Source organism: Dreissena polymorpha, chromosome 16 (genome assembly GCF_020536995.1).
Source record: "Dreissena polymorpha isolate Duluth1 chromosome 16, UMN_Dpol_1.0, whole genome shotgun sequence".
NCBI lineage: Eukaryota > Metazoa > Mollusca > Bivalvia > Myida > Dreissenidae > Dreissena > Dreissena polymorpha.
Genome location: NC_068370.1, coordinates 1,376,296 through 1,396,295, shown reverse-complemented (window position 1 = coordinate 1,396,295; position 20,000 = coordinate 1,376,296). Strand labels below are relative to the sequence as shown.

The 20,000-nt window shown below is 34.7% G+C and overlaps 1 protein-coding gene and 2 long non-coding RNA genes across 22 annotated transcripts in view; 2 read left to right on the top strand and 1 right to left on the bottom strand.

Annotated features, from left to right (window-relative positions):
• Nucleotides 1-20,000, top strand: part of LOC127862565 (uncharacterized) — a 293,520-nt gene that overhangs the window by 199,867 nt on the left and 73,653 nt on the right. The window lies entirely within an intron of this gene.
• LOC127862577 (uncharacterized) overlaps nt 2,327-20,000 on the top strand; it is a 178,451-nt gene continuing 160,777 nt past the window's right edge. The window contains exon 1 of the long non-coding RNA XR_008040684.1: nt 2,327-3,160. This is a non-coding gene — a long non-coding RNA (uncharacterized LOC127862577). The remainder of the gene's footprint in view (nt 3,161-20,000) is intronic.
• Nucleotides 3,973-20,000, bottom strand: part of LOC127862575 (uncharacterized) — a 105,046-nt gene continuing 89,018 nt past the window's right edge. For all 4 annotated transcript variants that reach the window (XR_008040680.1, XR_008040677.1, XR_008040679.1 and 1 more), the window contains exon 3: nt 3,973-5,818. This is a non-coding gene — a long non-coding RNA (uncharacterized LOC127862575). The remainder of the gene's footprint in view (nt 5,819-20,000) is intronic.

Genomic DNA, 20,000 nt, shown 5'->3' with positions numbered 1-20,000 from the left:
GCCATAGGCTTTCATTGCAATCAAACTAAAATAAATAGGTTTAATCTAAGATTTTTGAGTTTGTTTTTAAGTCTACACATATTTATAGCCCTGTAAACAATGATTTAAGAGGGGTTATATTGGACTGTCACTCATTCAGTTTGTCTGTCAGTCTGGCCATTTTTCTGCATATAATGTTTTGCATTTGTGAAGGAAACTTTTTCCACATTTCTCTAGTGATTTATTTGTAACTATAAATTAGTAATCACCATGAAATTTGATGATGCAATACTTAAGTTCATGCTCAGTTATCCACTTTTTCCTGAGTCCTGTGCCTTTGAACTTTTCTATCATCATTGCTGCCATAGAGAATTCCAATTTTGAAATTTCTTAATTCTTGGAGCTATATCAAGCTGGATAAAAAAGGGGTGTTGGTATTGCAACATGCCATAATTCCCAGTGCTTGTAGTCAATTTATCCCATCATTTTTTGCATTTTTTCTAACCTTTCATAAGTTGACAAAAGAAAAAGGCTTGAAGCACCTTGTGACATGACACTGATAAATTGAGCTTGTTTGCTGTAAACAGCACGGTTAAAAGTTAACAACCTCTATCAGATATGGTGTAATTTCATTAATGAGTTGATCATCATGGGATAACAATTTATCTATTTCTCATTTTGTTCCATTAATATTGCTAAAAAAAGAATTTTGAGTTTTACTGTGTCACTAATTTGAAACAACACAAAAATGCATGCAGGGATGAAAATTAGTGGTTCGCCGTGAGCCCAGGGTGAGTAGATTTTGGCCCGGGCAACTATATTTCAAAAGTTGGTAGTCCGGCTGGGCAGCTAACTTTTTTAAGCTTGAAACAATTCAGTGCAATTAAACATTTAAATAAAAATTGGCGACTGTGGATGATAAATAGTTAAATAAAATTCATTTATTTAGGCTCGGAAAAGATTCAATTCAGACTCATAGTAAGACATAATGCACAGAAAGTGTGTCATGTTAACAATGTTGTTGTTTGATTATCTATTGTTTTATTTAAGGAAAGTATTACATACGAATGACATGACATGTACATTGTACTGGGCTTGTAAGTCTTAAGTGCTCAGCTGTTTTCTAAAATGTTTTGGAAGGCCTATCACATGCAGTTAATATGTCCAATAATTATGTATTAATTTTCTTTTTTAATAAAATAATAATTTATGAAAATGTATTCCTTAAACATTATTCTTATTTACCATTAAAAGCATTTAAAGGCAATTACACAGTAAATCCAATGACATGTAAATCAATCAGATAAAATGTTGAGTCCAATATAACACAGGTGTTTCTTAGTTCCTTTTTTATGCCCCCCGAAGGGTGGCATATAGTTTATGAACTGTCCATCAGTCAGTCTCTCTGTCCTTCCGAAAACTTTAACATTAGTCATAACTTTTAAAATATTGAAGATAGCAACTTAATATTTGGCATGCATGAGTATCTCATAGAGCTGCGCATTTTGAGTGGTGAAAGGTCAAGGTCATCCTTCAAGGTTGAAGGTCAAATTTATGGCTTCAAAGCGGTGCAGAAGGGGGCATTGTGTTTCTGACAAACAAATCTCTTTTTCCTATTACCTTCCATTTCCGTTGCACATGTTTTCTGGAATTCAAACATGGAGGCGTCAATCGCTGTGATTGATTATTGCCATATTATAATTGATTAACCCTTTGCATGCTGGGAAATTTGTCGGCTGCTCAAATATTGTCTGCTGAATTTCTAAAATTAGCAATTTCTTCGATTTGTTTTAAAGAATACTTTCAGAATATCAAACAGTTTGGATCCTGATGAGACGCTACGTTCTGTGGCCTCACATCTGGATCCAAACTGTTTGCAAAGGCCTTCAAAAGTCAGTTCCAGAACTAAAAGAGTTAACTTGCACTGGGGCATTCGACAGTCTAAGTGTGATTAACCATTGTTTGAGGCAAATAAAGGAGATAAAAATAGCATGTGTTTAATTATGAGTGTTTTACAGTCTTACGGTGTTACTATTTATATGCTATCGTTCGTTGGACAGCTTTTGTTTATGAAGTTTATGTAGTCATGTTTTATTTCATTCTTATTTGTAAACAATATTTTAATATAGTTTGCTTAAATGTAACTGTAAATTCACTTTTACTCGGTTTCATCTCATTCAAATGTGTAAACAATATTTATTTTTAAAAAGTATGCTCAAATGCAAGTGTTAACATAACCAGCAAAGGGAAATCAAATTCAGACAATTAAGAAACATTCAAATGCAGGTTTATCGTATGCAGAATTGACTTTCACCTGGTTTCAGAAAATAATTTCTACATGTTGCATTTGATTATAATAAAATCAACTTTTCAATTGGTTGTTATAATTTTTTATCTGAGCGTTGCCCGATGTGTGCAAATCATGTTACCTGAATTGCACATGTTTAATTAGAAATACCCCATCCCATAATTCATTTTACAATTTTGCACTTCTGAAAAATGGTATATGTTTGTGTTTATAAAATTCTTAAATACACTTATGGTCAGTATTGGCCAGGTAGATTATTTTTATTTTGAAGTTGTGATTATATAGGATTATCAGATAAATAAAGAATATATACATATTAACTAGAAAGGGAGTATTTATCCAGATATTTAAAGGCTTAGGCTTATATGCATTTATTATATACCTGTTTAATGTTTTTAACAAAATACAGGTTGTATCAATCGTTGAAATGAAAAATCCTGTATTACGCTACTCGCTGTTTCCAATTCCGTATTACCATACTAGATGGACTGCTTTGACCCATTTAATGACGTCACATTACACGCACCGAAAATAGAAATATTTTATATTACGAAATATATTACGAAGTAAACTGTGTGACGTCATTTCTGTGACAAAACACAATAGTTTTATCTGAACTCTGTAACCAGGACATGTTGGACGTGGTGTTTTTTAACAGTAAACTATGTGTTAAAAACGTATTTTGGAGTGTGTGTTTATCATGCATAAATGTATATTTCGATAGGAATACAATAAAATAGTGTGGTTTAAAGTAAGTTTCGATAAAGACATGAAAGTTAGAAGTGGAAGTGCATATCGTTTAAACGTTTTTGCAAATCTGATTAAAGTTGTCAACTTAATTGTTATAAAAATTGGATTAACGATGGCAATAAGGTAAGCATGTCGGAAACCTGTGTTTTCCCGGTTCGAATGTTAACACGTTAATTTACATAAACTGTATTCATACAAGTCTTAAATAAACTATGGCATACCGTTTTAGTCATTGTTTTGTTAAAGTAAAAAATACATTTGTTAACTGTTTTCGTTAGTTGTTGTATATAATAAAAGGAATATTACGCTAGTCAATTTTTCCAAGAGTTTGTATCACTCTCGTGGCTTGTGCTATTTCGCATCACACTCGAGGCTCCGCCTCTCGTGTGATACGTCATCACACAAGCCACTTGAGTGATACAAATTCTTTGAACAATTGACTAGCGTAATATTCCGTATGTATTTACACCTGACAATATGTCAGCACATCATGGCAATATATTTGCACTGAAGTAATAACACAGTCAGTTTAAAACCAGTGTATAACCAGTTTCATGCCTTGGATCCCCTGATCCATTAACTCTTTCAGTGCTTGAACTGAGTTTTGAAGGCCTTTGCAAACAGTTTGGATCCAGATGAGATGTCAAACAACGTGGCGTCTCATCAGGATCCAAGCTCTTTGCTATTCTGATAGTGGTCTTTGAAAAAAATGAAGAAAATTATGATTTTAGAAATTCAGCAGACGACATTTTAGAAGATGACAAATTTCCCAGCATGCAAAGGGTTTAATTGGAGTTACAATGTAGTCATACATCTGCATGTAAGAAGTAAGGCTTCTTTTGTACCACTGATTTCTTAGCTAGACCACAGGATAATAAAGCAGTTTATTTGTTGGAATAATTTTTCCAATGAATATAAGAACAAAGCTGTTTTTTGTCAAAATCTTTAATTTCATACCAAAAAAAATATTACAACTTGTAAAAACCCACAGCTTAATAAAAAAAAACAAAAAAAAACAGGTACTTTTTTCTACATAATGATTTGAATAATGGGAGATGTCTAATTTGCAAAAAAAAATAAATGAGTCAATTTGTTGTTGGTGTTAAAGTTTAAAGATATAAAAAAAAGAGTTAAGCTTTTGACAAATGTTTTATAGTCAGTAAGTTATAAAGTCTGCTAAGTAAATGTCAGAGATATCATGAAAGAAATCTCTATGGTTGGTCAGGCCAACAAGATTTCTTACCATGGTATCTCTGACATCTACATCACAAGACAAGCAAAATACAAACTGACTGAACACATAACAAAAAATGTCTGCAATGTAAATGTCAGAGATATCATGGAAGAAATCTCTATGGTTGGTCAGGCCAACAAGATTTCTTACCATGGTATCTCTGACATCTACATCACAAGACAAACAAAATACAAACTGACTTTACACATAACAAAAAATGTCTGCAATGTAAATGTCAGAGATACCATGAGAGAAATCTCTATGGTGGTTCAGGCCAACAAGATTTCTTACCATGGTATCTCTGACATTTACATCACAAGACAAACAAAATACAAACTGACTTTACACATAACTAAAAATGTCTGCAATGTAAATGTCAGAGATACCATGGAAGAAATCTCTATGGTGGTTCAGGCCAACAAGATTTCTTACCATGGTATCTTTGACATCTACATCACAAGACAAGCAAAATATATTTACATGAAAGACATAACAAAAAATGCTGTAACAATTTATATACAAAAAGTGTTTGGTAAGCAAAAAATACGTTCTTGGAGTCGCCAGTGACGTTTCCTGTTCTGATTTCCTTGACAGAGATGTTGTTGACATTGAATCCAACATCAGTGGTGATGCTGGCAGGGGAGAATGTGACCACCATGCCGGGCTTGAGGATACCAGTCCCCACTTGGCACTGTTACAATACCTCCAATTTTGTAGGCGTCCTGGAGTGGCAGAGCAGGGGCTTCTAGTATGGTCAAGGCGAAAGCCTCAAACAGGGTCTTTCAAGACACATTGCCTTCCTTCCTCTCAAAGGCCCATCCCTTGTAACAGGGCATCTTATCTGTTGAATCAATCATGTTGTCTCCGTTCAATCCAGAAATTGGGACAAATGCAACTTCATTCTCAATTTCCACATAGTTTCATAAATAAATTGGTTCATAAAACATAAACTATACCCAACAAACCAGAGCCACCAAATTATTAACAGAGTTACTTAAATGATTGAATACCAAAATGTTTTGAAAAACTAAATATTCTTATCATTTCTAACATTCCCAAGCAAAATCACAAAAAGTTTACATTTGACATAGTTTCTTAACAATATTATAAATAAATATACTCAGCTTCTAAATTTGTACATAAAACCTGAACTATACCCAACACACCAGAGCCACCAAATTATTAACAGAGTTACTTAGTGATTGAATACCAAAATGTTTTGAAAAAATAAATATTCTTATCATTTCCAACATTTCCTAACAAAATCACAAAAAGTTTACATTTGACATAGTTTCTTAACAATATTATGAATAAATATACTCAGCTTCTAAATTTGTACATAAAACCTAAACTATACCCAACACACCAGAGCCACCAAATTATTAACAGAGTTACTAAAATGATTGAATACCAAAATGTTTTGAAAAACTGAATATTCTTATCATTTCAAACATTTCCAAACATAATCACAAAAAGTTTACATTTGACATAGTTTCTTAACAATATTATGAATAAATATACTCAGCTTCTAAATTTGTACATACAACCTAAACTATACCCAACACACCAGAGCCACCAAATTATGAACAGAGTTACTTAAATGATTGAATACCAACATGTTTTGATAAACTTAATATTCTTATCATTTCCAAACAAAATCACAAAAAGTTTACATTTGACATAGTTTCTTACCAATATTATAAATAAATATACTCAGCCTCCACACCACACACTGAATTAACAATTATGAAACAATAAGTTTAAATGTTCACATTAATAAAATTATTGAATACCAAAATTATTTGAACAAGAGATGTTTTTGTCAGAAACACAATGCCCCCTACTGCGCTGCTTTGAAAAAAAAAGAAAGAATTAAATCGAAACCTTCACGCAAAACCTAAACGCAAAACCTAAATGCAAAGTGTGATGGAATTTCAGACAGACAGACGGACAGTGCGATCACTATATGCCATCCTACCGGGGGCATAAAAACTAAATATTCTTATCATATTCAAAACATCAGATAATAAGTAGTGTATAAGAAATTAACATATGAAATAAAAGCTTGTTGTTATAAGCCTACACCAATGTGAAATATCTTAAATAACTGATCCTACCTCAGTAATGAGTTACAGATTAACAAATAAGTTGCCTTTATATAATAATAAAAAAAATTATTACCAAAATAGTGATGAAATTACACTATGACAAAAATTTGATAAATTTGGATTGATAATGTAATAAATCAAATTACCTATTGATTGAGTAATTGAAAAAAGAACTATTTTTTTATAAGGTATAATACTTGGTAAATTACTTGGTTCTGTGGATAAAACTAAAGAATTGTTATTAATTGGCAAATCCCAGATTCCTTTCCCTCCCAAACATTATTAACATATCCAAATTTCTGTTCCCTCCATCAACCCCATTTATGGGTCAAAAAGAATTAAAACGACACAAACATCTCAAGGACACTGAATACTCATAATATTGCACGATTTTTATTTTTTATTAATAAGTCAAAACACAACTCAAATTGTGCGTAAGAAAGGGATATCCAGAATAATTGACAATAGAAGGATATCATTATAGAAATTTTCTAGTTCACTATAAGTAGTAAACAAACAAAAACACACACAGTTGACACAGTATTGAAATTTTGCTGCCCAGGAATCAAATATCAAATACAAAAGTTAAGAGACAACGGATTATGATACTTGCCATATCAAAGGGAAGAAATGTGAATGATTCATATCTATAATTGTAAAGAAAATAAATACACAAATTTAAAGAATAGGAAATCAATCACGGAGAGAAAACTAGAAGAAGAAAAAAAACAACCACTATGTTTTTAGTATCAACACCTTTCAAAATAATACACAATGAACTCATACCCCCAACACAATGAACTGAAACCCCCAACACAATGAACTGAAACTCCCAACACAATGAACTGAAACCCCCAACACTCAGACTGAACTGAAACCCCCAGCACAATGAACTGAAACCCCCAACACAATGAACTGAAACCCCCAACACAATGAACTGAAACCCCCAACACAATGAACTGAAACCCCCAACACTCAGACTGAACTGAAACCCCCAACACTTAGACTGAACTGAAACCCCCAACACTCAGACTGAACTGAAACCCTGAACACTTAGACTAAACTGAAACCTCTAACACTCAGACTGAACTGAAACCTCTAACACTTAGACTGAACTGAAACCCCCAACACTTAGACTGAACTGAAACCCCCAACACTTAGACTGAACTGAAACCCCCCAACACTTAGACTGAACTGAAACCCCCAACACTTAGACTGAACTGAAACCCCCAACACTTAGACTGAACTCAAACCCCCAACACTTAGACTGAACTGAAACCCCCAACACTTAGACTGAACTGAAACCCCCAACACTCAGACTGAACTGAAACCCTGAACACTTAGACTAAACTGAAACCTCTAACACTCAGACTGAACTGAAACCTCTAACACTTAGACTGAACTGAAACCCCCAACACTTAGACTGAACTGAAACCCCCAACACTTAGACTGAACTGAAACCCCCAACACTTAGACTGAACTGAAACCCCCAACACTTAGACTGAACTGAAACCCCCAACACTTAGACTGAACTCAAACCCCCAACACTTAGACTGAACTCAAACCCCCAACACTCAGACTGAACTGAAACCTCTAACACTCAGACTGAACTGAAACCCCCAACACTTAGACTGAACTGAAACCCCCAACACTTAGACTGAACTGAAACCCCCAACACTTAGACTGAACTCAAACCCCCAACACTCAGACTGAACTGAAACCCTGAACACTCAGACTGAACTGAAACCCCGAACACTTAGACTGATGACCACATGAAGAAATTTAATCATAAAAACAATAAAGTCGCTACTTAACAGAAATTTTCGACCATACGAAAACTAAATGAAGGAACATGAAACTTTAATTCATGCTGATGTATATGCCTGTAATGCATACAGCCTTTAAATTTGCACCGTGACTTTTTTACCATAAGTTCAATTGTGAATTCATTAAATATATTAGTATAAAGGTATAAAACAAACGATGACCCAAAATGTTTTCTTTGTAGAAGAAGATAAAAAGCAACACAAAGTAAATGTTGTGTATGTGTAGCTATTTCCCAACATATAATTAGCAACATATTTGTATTTATGTTAAGGTTTTGTGCAATTTATGAGCTTATGATGACACATTCTGGTATTAACCCTTTGCATGCTGGGAAATTTGTCGTCTGCTAAAATGTCGTCTGCTGAATTTCTAAAATTAGCATTTTCTTCGATTTTTTTCACAGAATACTATCAGAATAGCAAACAGTTTGGATCCTGATGAGACGCCATGTTCTGTGGCATCTCATCTGGATCCAAACTGTTTGCAAAGGCCTTCAAAATTCGGTTCCCGCACTGAAAGGGATAATGCAGGGCAACATGGACCACATCTGTAAAACAGCTAAAAGTACACATCATTGCACAATGCATGTGACACTTCAAGCTTCTTTACTGGTGTAAGTTTCAAAATATTTGTCAACATAATTTTTTCATAGCATTCTTATTGGCTTATTTTACTTCACCAAATCAAATGCAGATATACTTGGCAAACTTGTATTTATCAACATGTTTTGTATAAGACATTTATAAAGAATGTTTCTTTTTAAAATTAATTTCTAAACTTGTTTCATAAAAGATTGTAATAAATGTCACAACTCATGTTAGATCCTTACTATTTAACCGACATTTAGTAGCAAACCTTCAAGCATGAATAAATTAAAATTATATTGATAAATATATTAGGTTTTGCACTGCAATCAAATCTATCAAAGCTTATCAAAATGAGAATACTGTTATGGATTCATTTACTGTTATAGATTCATTTAGCATTTGCATGCTGGGATTTTTGTCGTCTGCTAAAATACCGTCTGCATAATTTTTAAAACTGTCATTTTCTTCGTTTTTTTTTTAAAGACTACCATCATAATAGCAAACAGTTGCGATCCTGATGAAACGCCAAAATTCGATTCCAGCACTGAAAGGGTTGATCTTTTGACATACATGTACAGACAAAACCAAATAGGGATATGGGAAACAATTCAAGCACCATATTTGTGCTTAAATGGACTTCATGAGTACACTGCCATTTATAATCATGGGTGCCACCGCTTTTTTTGTAATGCACTAATAAAGGATCCAATGATACTTCTGAGGTGGCGCTTACGTCCCGAAGTTTTAAGAATACATGGACAATTTCACTGGTTTAGTAGGTTTTACATGTTTTTCAACATATTTCGAATAAGTTTCGAAATTTGTCAATTAAGGGCGATTTGGAAAAGATTAATTCATCTACAAATGTACAGATTCATACAATCTCAACCCATTGGAAACATGAGGGAAATGTATACATAATGACGAGGTGGAGATTTTAAAAGCAAATATATTTTTGCCTGTGTGACAAGAAAATTTCCTTCCAATTAAATCGCTTACAACATCAAACGATTGCTTATAAAGTAAACAAGTTGCTTCATTAACAAAAACATAGGCTCATTGCCCATGTAATCGGTACTTGTGCATTCTTCCAAAAGAGATGGAGCCAATGCCAAGGAGGTGGCGCTGAGAACAGGAGGTGGTGCCAATGCACTATATGCTTTGACAGTTGTATCACAATTATATCATCACATGACTTTAATTTGATAGATATTGTTTTTTTAAATATGATTTTTTTTTCAGTATAAATACGTTAATCCAAATTTTTTCAGATCAAACGAACGTTGTATATGGAAAATATGATGATGTTAATATTTAAATACATAAGGAACCAACTATTTAATAAGTAGTGTGTACATGTATGTTCAGTAAAGATTTAGGTTCAAGCATTAACATTGAAAAATAAAAAATTAAATTAAATAGGAACATTATCTTTCAAATTACAGAAAGTCATGAGATGATATTATTGTGATACGACTGTTGACCCATGTATTGTGCATTGGTGACACCTCCTTGGCATAAGGGCTTCATCTCTATTTGAAGAATGCAAAAGTATATTTAAGATCGGAAAAAAGACTTAGTTGTTGTTAATGCAGCAATTTGTTTATGTTATTAGCAATCATTTGATGTTGTTAGCGATTTAATTGGGTGGAAAACTGCTGGTCACACAGGCGAAAAAACATAGATTTGCTTTTAAAATCTCCACCTTGTCATAACTTATACATTTCCCAAACATTTCCAAATGGGTTGTGATTATATGTTTCTGTACATTTATTTTGTGGTTCAACAAATCTTCGTTGAATGGCACTAAATTGTCTGATTTTGAAACTTATACGAAATATGTTGAAAAACATATAAAACCTATTAACCTTGTAGATTTCTGCATGTATTTAAAAAAAACTTTCAGTCATCAGCAACCCCTTGGAAATATCATTGGCTTGTGTATGAGTGCATCTCAAAAAGAGGTGGTGCCTGTGATTAACGGCAATGGAGTAGGTGAAGTTGGATAAGATATACCATAAACAAATAAATAGTAATGACCTTTGTGTTTTAAAATAAAATAAGAACTTGAAATATAAATACCTGATGGAATTTGTATTTTTACTTATAAACTGATTAATGACTTTCTAAACATAAGTAAATAATTCTTTGACTGGGATAAAACAAGAAATAAACTGAATAATCTTGTAATTTTGATTATAAAATCATACTTTAATAAAAGATTTAATGTTTGTATAAAAATATTATATTTCTATGTTGTGGAAAAATAAATTGAAAGCCATAAAACATGGCTACGTACTTTATTATGTGAACTTTGTTCACAGCAACTTTGTTCAAGTTTTTATGACTTGCTATGCATTTGTTAATAGAAAAAAATAATTAAATGCATTTTTTTTCCATTTAACACAAGAAATGAATCAGGAGTCTTATTATCATCCGCATTGTTTCCTTCATTTCATCATTATTATTATCTTTGTCATCATCACCATTACCATCATCTATCGAATTAAGAAATCAAATTATTTGTTTAATTATCTTCATCATCATATGCATCATCATAATCATCATCATCATCATCATCATCATCATCATCATCATCATCATCATCATCATCATCATCATCCTATAAAGAAATACAAGAAATATCTTTAAAAAAGATATACGGCGTTTAATTGTGGTTGGACTTGGTGAAAGGTAAAGAATTTAAAGAATGAAATCAAAGATTAGCATATATCTTTTTCTGTGCAGTTTTTAGCTGCATTTCACGCAGTACGGGATATTTACACGTTTTACTTTACATGATTACATACTGCTAATCATATATCTATAGATACAAAAAAAAAGAAGAATGGAAGTTTAAATTAAAACATGTTAGTCAACCGGCCACACAGGAAGTATCTGTACATATTTTAAATATTAATTTGCTCGTTCTGTGGACAAACCTATTTTGTGGTTTGTCAGGCATTGCTTTTTGATTCGATTATTAACAGTATCGGGAATCATCTAGCTCATGCTCAATACATTGTTCAATATGGTGGGGTAACTCTTGTTGAATTAATCAAACATAATATTTATCATGGTTTTGTTAAAAACACATTAAGAATCTTTTATTGAGATACCATAATTATATCGGCGAATATCTTCTTTTAACATCTGGTCTAAATAAAATCCCAGTACACCTAGTTCATGCGATACCGTCTATATTATATAAAGATCCCTGCACTGACTGCGCGAACTCACCCTGATACCTTGGGGCTTGGAATGCAATGCTAAAAGTGTGGTCACGATTTAATGGCTTGAACAACAGCTTGTTTAAAACTTTATGCTTTTACATGTTTAATGTTCAATTTCGAAAACAATTAAATATGGTTTGGCAAAAACTAAAATCAGGATATCAAAAAACGATACTTTTATGAACTAAAATATACTAGTACACAGACAGCAATATGGTAATAATAACTAAATATGATAACATAGCCTTTAAGTTCAAACGCTCGGGCGCTGAAAATCCTCTGAATATAAAGGGCACACACAAACTGTATTGATGTTGAGAATTAAGTATGAAACTGCTCTATCTCTCAAGCCTTATCATTAGAGATACAATTGTTTCATGCTGAATACGCAGTAAACATCGATGCTAAACGAACTGTAGTATCCCTTTTCATACCAAATACTTCCCAAAAAATGAAAGTCGATGGAATAACATATAATGCAAATGTGAAATCTGTTTGTAGATTGCACGCCGAAAAATAAAAAATGCAATATTACATTCATAACATAAGTATCATCAATACCAACATTATCACAACTGGGTATGTCAGTTAGGAGAATTTGGTTCTCCAAATCATGAAAACTGTTTCAACAGTTTAAGGAACATGCTGTTTGGTTGCATTTATTTACAGTCTTTATCAGTTTACATGTTCTTGAACATACCTTTTAAAAACAATCGTCAAGTCCAACACAATAATACAACTTAAATAGCCCATCACAATATACTTGTGAAGATATTTTAATTGTTAATTAAAGCGATCATAAATGACCTTAATGTTCAATTTAAATGAAATGTATGCCAGTAATGATCAACTTCTATAATTGTGTAATTTGCCTCTTTGTGTTTTTATAATGTTATTTATTTATTTATTATATTTTTTATTTGTTTTATTTTGACGCCCAACAAATCTCTTCAACAACACCATCATCAACAAGGATTGTCACCATACAATGACTAATGTCCCCTTTTCCACATTTTTCGAAACCTAAACACAAAACTTACGCGCAAGGTGTGACAGAATTTCAGACAGACAGACGGACGGACTGACAGACAGACGGACAGTGCAATCACTATATGCCCATCTTCAGGGGCATAAGAACACGTTGCGAATCCCTCCTTGTGTACACACCAGCCTTTACCGACATGTAAGGCCATGATAAGCATTATTGGTTTCAAGAATGAAAGAGGATTAAAGAATAAACAAGAAAATTTGTTGAATTGATATGCCCCGCCAAACTAGAGCTTTGTCACAGACGTGACGTATACCCCTATATGCTCCATTGGCACAGAATATATATATATAAAGTGCTATAACTCTGTTATAAACAGATGGTGTACAATGCCATTTGTCTTGCATCATCCTCTTATCCATATATATACTCATACCAAGTTTCAATGAAATCTGCCAAAGCACTTCCAAGATATGGCTCTGGACACAAAAGTGCCGGACAGACGGAAGGACGGACGTACGGACCATGCAAAAACAATATCCCTCTGCCGGCGAGGGATAATTATGCACTGTATAGAAATTAGATGTTTGCCTCAGTAATGCGCAAGCAATACCTACAATGTAGGTGTTATTCTTTTGCACAACAATTTTCATCATCAGCCAACATTCATTGAAAACATACAGACATATGCTTGGTTGGTTAGTTCTGCTTTTATGAATTAATTGTAAGATTTATTATTCTCAATATGCAATATTTATTATATTTGGGTAATTATATTTAATTGCTTACAGTTGCTCTAATTATTTTTTTACTATAAACAATATATTTTCCCACTTGCTGTTCTAAATTCAGAAACTATTATGTTTATTTTCCTTCCAAAGAACTAAAGGATATAAACGGTGTGCATGATTTTTTCATGGGAAAAATACTGTTATTGTATTGTTAGTGACAGTAAAATGGTTACAGGCAGTAAACAAACACTGGTGTCAAGACATGAAAATGTCAAGTGCACAACATATTGAGAAAACATACTAGGGATTTATAATAATGTGACTTGGTTGTCTTGATACCATGGTTTTTTTTTATGAATGGTCTGTAATTCACCAATTGATGTTTAGTTGGTAAATTGATGTATGTAACTGACTTACTTCAAACAAAATGCTGTACACATGTGTCATAGATAGCCCTCAAAATGACTTTCAAAGTTTATGGCAAATACTATTTAAACTAATAGAATTGCAGTTAATCATGTTAAGACAAAATCAACACATTGTGTTTTTTTTTTAAATAAATATATTAATATATAACTTTTACGTAACTGTTAAGTATATTATGTATGGATGGCTGGGGTTGTTTTGGCTTTAAGATAATGTTAAACTCTTTATGTTTACAATGTAATTGGTTCAGACTCAATCATAAATTGGCTTGTAATTATTTTGATATGCAATTTGGTCAAAAGTCTACAAATGGGACTGGTAATGAGTATTGCATGGAGTCCCCATGGAGTCTACAAATGGGACTGGTAATGAGTATTGCATGGAGTCCCCATGGAGACTACTGAGACACTACAGAGTGCCAAGAAAGATGGCCAACAGAGATCACCCACGCCTTCAAAGTGAAAACCAGAGTCCTTTCTTGTTCTTGCTGGCCAAAGACTTGGTAATGAAGACCTCAACAGAATACAACGGAACATAATCCAGTGGACAACAGTTGGACAACCTCAACTTTGCCAACTTCTCTCCCACACCCAACAACAGATGCAGGTAAAGACAAACATGGTTGCGGACAACTCAGCTAGACTGGGCCTCACCATCAACAGAGGGAAAGAGGGAAGGGCAAGACTAACGCATCCAACAACACACCCATCACAGTCCAAGGCGAGACGCTGGAGAGGGTAGACTGAGCCTCACCTATCTCAGCAGCATTCTGTACAACTATGAAGAAAAGGATGAAGAAGTCAGAACCCCATCGGTAAAGAACGAACAGCCTTCCAGCAGCTGAAGAACATCTGGGGATCCAGCGCAATTGGCACATCACCAAGATAAGGCTCTTCAATACTTTTCTGAAGCAAATACTCCTTTATGGAGCTGAGACTTGGCAAACCACTGTCACCACCATAAACAAAATACAGGTCTTCATCAACAACTTCCTCAGTAAGATCCTCAAGATTCCAACGAAGTATTATGGAGAAGAACAGAGCAGTAGCCCGTTGAAGAAGACATCCTTCAGAGACATTGGCGATGCATAAGAGAACAAGATAATCACTCACCTGGAACCCCCAAGGGAATAGGAGAGGGTGGCCCAGAAACACCTGGCGCAGCGACCTGGATGCAGATGCTGGTCACATGGGCAAAACGTGGGGACAGCTGAAAAGACTCGCCCAGAACCGAGACGCCTGGAAGAAGCTGGCGACCTATGTCCTAGAGACGAGACCACAGCGGAAGATGAGATGAATGAAGGAGTATAAGTCTTATTTTATGTCTTGCCACTGTGCTCGGTCTTAAAAAATCTGAACAGGGCGATTTAAATGTACAGTTTTGTTGTTCTAATATAAGTATAAATATATCATTGTTACATCTTTGGTTTATAATGAAAACAAAGCGATAAGAAAACAAGAACAGTGATCAAGGCAGATGGAGACCATACATCTTTGGCTTTGTGATATAACGTCGAAACCAGATGGCTCGAACTCACTTTGCTTGAATTTCCAGTTGGCTCGAACTCTCCTTGAAGCACTGTTTTTTTTTGCTATATGTTTATATAGATTTTTGTCGGACGGCTCGAACTGTTTTCACAGTCCCAGTCACTGTGTTCACGTGTTCTTTTGTTCTGTTTGCTCGAACTCGCTTTGGGTCGTATAGAACTGTTAATCGATAAGGACCTTTTGATAAAAGGCACGCTGTTATTGATATCACATCGGTTGCAAACATGTCAATAACTCAATCGTTAATTGTTTTGAGTAAAAGTTAACAATTTGTATAGATTATTATGGATGAAACAGTTAAATATATTCTTGCTGAGCAATCTAGAGAAGGCCCCAGTACCAATCCAGGTGGAATAGAAAGTTTCTTGAAGGCCACTAAGGAGTGCAGACCAGACTGGCATAATGTCATTCTAAAAAAAACAACAACATAAATTTATAAATGTAGTGCTGTTTTATATTTAATTGATGTGTAAATACTAAATAGTGCTGATGATTTATTGTGTGTTTCTTAATTCGCTGTTACTTGAACCTGTATATGTGCTACGTTAAAATGTGCTGATATAATTTACCATATGATATTTGTTTGATTGAATGTGTAACTGTTGTTCATATTGTTGAATCACATTATTAAGTATTTATTTGGTTCTTATTAATTCAAAAGAGGAATGTAGAACAAAGTAGTACATAGTTAAGGCAGTATGAATACTATTCAACAGGAGGTGCAAATGTATTGCAGACTTCTGGTAGAAAACAAAAGTATATTAGAAATCGGATGGCTGGAATTATTGATGGCTCAAACAATTGTGTCGGTCCCGGCGAGTTTGAGCCATCGGGTTTCGACTTTAATTAAGGCAGTGGATGAAAGGGAGGCTAGATATGTAAGCCCATTGGCTAAGGAGGTATGGTGGTTAACAAGATGTTTGGCCCTTGGCTAAAGCAGATGCCACCAAGCAAAAGGCTAATGGTAGGAAGGTGGATAATGGTCTCACTACTTTGTCCGAAGATGGTCGGATAGGTTTACTTCTGCGGGTGGCTCTGCTAACCCAGAAATTGCCAAGCGGAATGCTTATGGTCTGTAGCTGATAGTGGTGTCAGCCCATCGTCGGGAGAGAGACGGGAGCAGAGATGGCAGGATAGAGGACAGATTTACTTTAAATATATGATAATGCTGGTAATTATTTTGATATGCACTTTGATGTCAGGGCTGTTAGTGGGACGGGCAAGGGGGTACTAGTCCTCCTTCAGGTCTTGGTCCCCTGCTCTTTATTAAAAAAAATAGGCAAGGTCAAGAATCAAGTCAAATAAAATTCATTTTAAATAAAGGTGTGTTAGTATCCATATACAGCTTATTGATTTTGTAGTGAAATAGAATCTAATGAAATAGAATGGGGTTGTGATTTCAAAGGATTCATTAAACATGAGATAATGTTTGATGTCATAATAAGTATTGAAGGTCCCCTTGCCTCATACTTCTTATAAAAGGAAGACTGAAGGGACTGAAATAGATTCATTCCCTCATACACAGAATAGGAACAAGAGACTGTAATGAGCACCTTTGATTCTGCTTTTAATGCACTCTTAACGATTTTTGTTAGAAAAGACAACATCCCAAATAGTACAAAAAAAAGTGATCTTATATGTCGGTGATTAGTACGGGAGCAGCGGGGGCAACAGAAGTGGCAACAAGGAGGACGACAGGGGCAGACCTGGAGCAGCGATGCAAACAAGTATTTTCATGGGGATGGCCTTATGAAGATAATTGAAGTGTCCCAGGACAGTGGTACTTAGTGCGCTCAACCTGCTGGGAAAAACCCTTCTGAAGTTCGGGTCGACACTGTTGATGTCTAGAGCAGCCTTAAAGGAGGTGAATACCTGGGCAGCCAGGGTAAATTTGACCTACTTTGGCTCAAAATTAATGTTTTCCCCTGAAAGGTCAGAGGGGCAGATCAGTACATAAAGTAGTTGTGAAGACTCAGTGATGACCTGTAAAATAAAACTGATTTAAACAAACATGGAGTTACGGTGGCTAGAGATGTTTTGTTCCCTGGCTAATGTGAGATTGTGGCAAGTATGCGTTGAGAGTATATGGGTTGATCAAGTTATTTTAATTAAAGTATAACTAGCAAAGCAAGAGAAGCAGAAAAGTACTTAGCACAATCACATATTGTTTACTTCAAATGAAAATGAAATTTATAATAAGCATGTTTATGCCAATTGCAACACATTAACTCGAATTTCTTATAGAACAGACATTGTGTGCGTGTGTTGAATAATAAATCTGCACATATTAGTGGAGATTTTTCAACAGTGTAAATGCTGGTTTACAAAAAGGTTATTTTCTGCTGTTGGTTGCTATTGAATACCACTTTTTTGTTTATTTTCTGGCACTAAAGTAGATGCCATCTAGAAATGTTTGATGCCTTAGTTAAAGATGGATGGGTTGGCAAAGGTTGGGGGGGCAGCAGGTGGGGCTATATGTATTTGCCCCTTGGCCATTGAGTGATGGTGCTTAGTCAGCAAGCTGGAGTGACCGGGGCGACAATCACCAGCAGAAGATTTTATTGAAGACAACTCTGAAGAATCACAAAGCAAAATGCTAAGGTCGGAAGGTGGATAATGGTCTCACTCCTTTGTCTAAAGATGGTCAGATAGGTTAACTTCTGCGGGTGGCTCTGCTAACCCAGCATTTGCCAAGCAGAATGTTAATGGTCCATAGGTGATAGTGGTCTCAGCCCATTGTTGGAAGAGGGACGGGAGCAGAGGGTGGAAGCATAGAGGACAGATATAGTTTAAATATATGATAATGCTGGTAATTATTTTGATATGCGTTTTGATGTCATGGCTGTTAGTGGGGCGGGCAAGGGGTACTAGTCCTCCTTCAGGTCTTTGCCCCCGGCTCCTTTATAAAAAAAATAGGCAAGGTCAAGAATCAAGTCAAATAAAGTTTATTTCAAATAAAGGTGTGTTATAGTATCCTTATACAACTTATTGATTTTGTAGTGAATAGAATGGATTGAAATATACTGTAGGATGTGGTATTATAGTATGTATTAAACATGAGATTATGTGTTTGATGTCATACTAAGTATTAAAGGTCCCCCTTGCCTCATACTTCTTATAAAAGAAGTGAAGAACATAAACATTAAAATACACAGGATTGAGAGTATATGCGTTCTTCAAGTAATTTTTAATTAAAGGTAAACCAACAGAGCAAGAGAAGCAGACAAGCACTTAGCAGAACAAGTAGTTTAACTCCAGTATACAAATGTACATTTAAAAGGAACAACTCAGTGTTCCAGACATCCTGGAACCTTGCACAGCCACATAAACTTGGAAATTACACAAGTGGCATGAACCTGGTAGAAGTCATATTGTACTCAGCCAAGACCCAATAAATGAGTCTGAACAAACAGTTTTGAGAAAAATATTTGGGCAGCTGAATTGGTTGTACAGGGTTCTAGGCCAGACATGGCGTTTGAGATGATTGCATTAAGCACAAAACTTTAAAATGGGTCTGAAAAAGACTTGTTAAGGGCAAATAAAACCATAAGGAAATTAACAATGCAAATTCAAAGTTGAAGGGTAAAGTCTGTGTAGTAGTATTTTCTGATGCTTTGTTAGTGAACATTAATGACGGCAGTGGGAGCACCTTAGCACATATTGTTTGGTTGATGGATAAATTTGGACACTGTTGTCCCATAAGATCTAAAGCGAATAAAATATGCATAGTAGTGTGTTCCACTATTGCCGCAGAGGCACTAGGACTTCAAGAAGGACTAGAAGCGGGTATTTACTTTAGACATATGTTGAAGAAGATACTCGGGTTAGAAGATACTGATATTGACATACAAGTATTCATTGACAATAGAAGTGTAATGGAGGCAGTCCACAAGACTTGTTCGTAATAAACGATTGAAAATAGACATTGCCGCAATTCAGGAAGAACTTAAGACAGGTGAAGTCAAATCGTTGAAATGGATCCCTGGCTCTTTTACAATTGGCCAACATTATGACCAAACAGGGAGCTGCCAGTTTCACATTATTGGAAGTCCTACAATCAGGGAAATGACTGATCAAATTGTGAAAATAGCCATGGAGAAATTAAATGGTTAATTCAATTGCTGTATTTCAGGACGATAAAACATTTGATAGACAACATGGACTAGTGACCAGAATGATAACTTTAAAGACTAGAATCAGAGCATGTTAACGTTGACAACATTTGAAAATTGATAGAGACTTTCTGTTACATTGTAAAAGATAATTTTATTCTTTTTTTAAA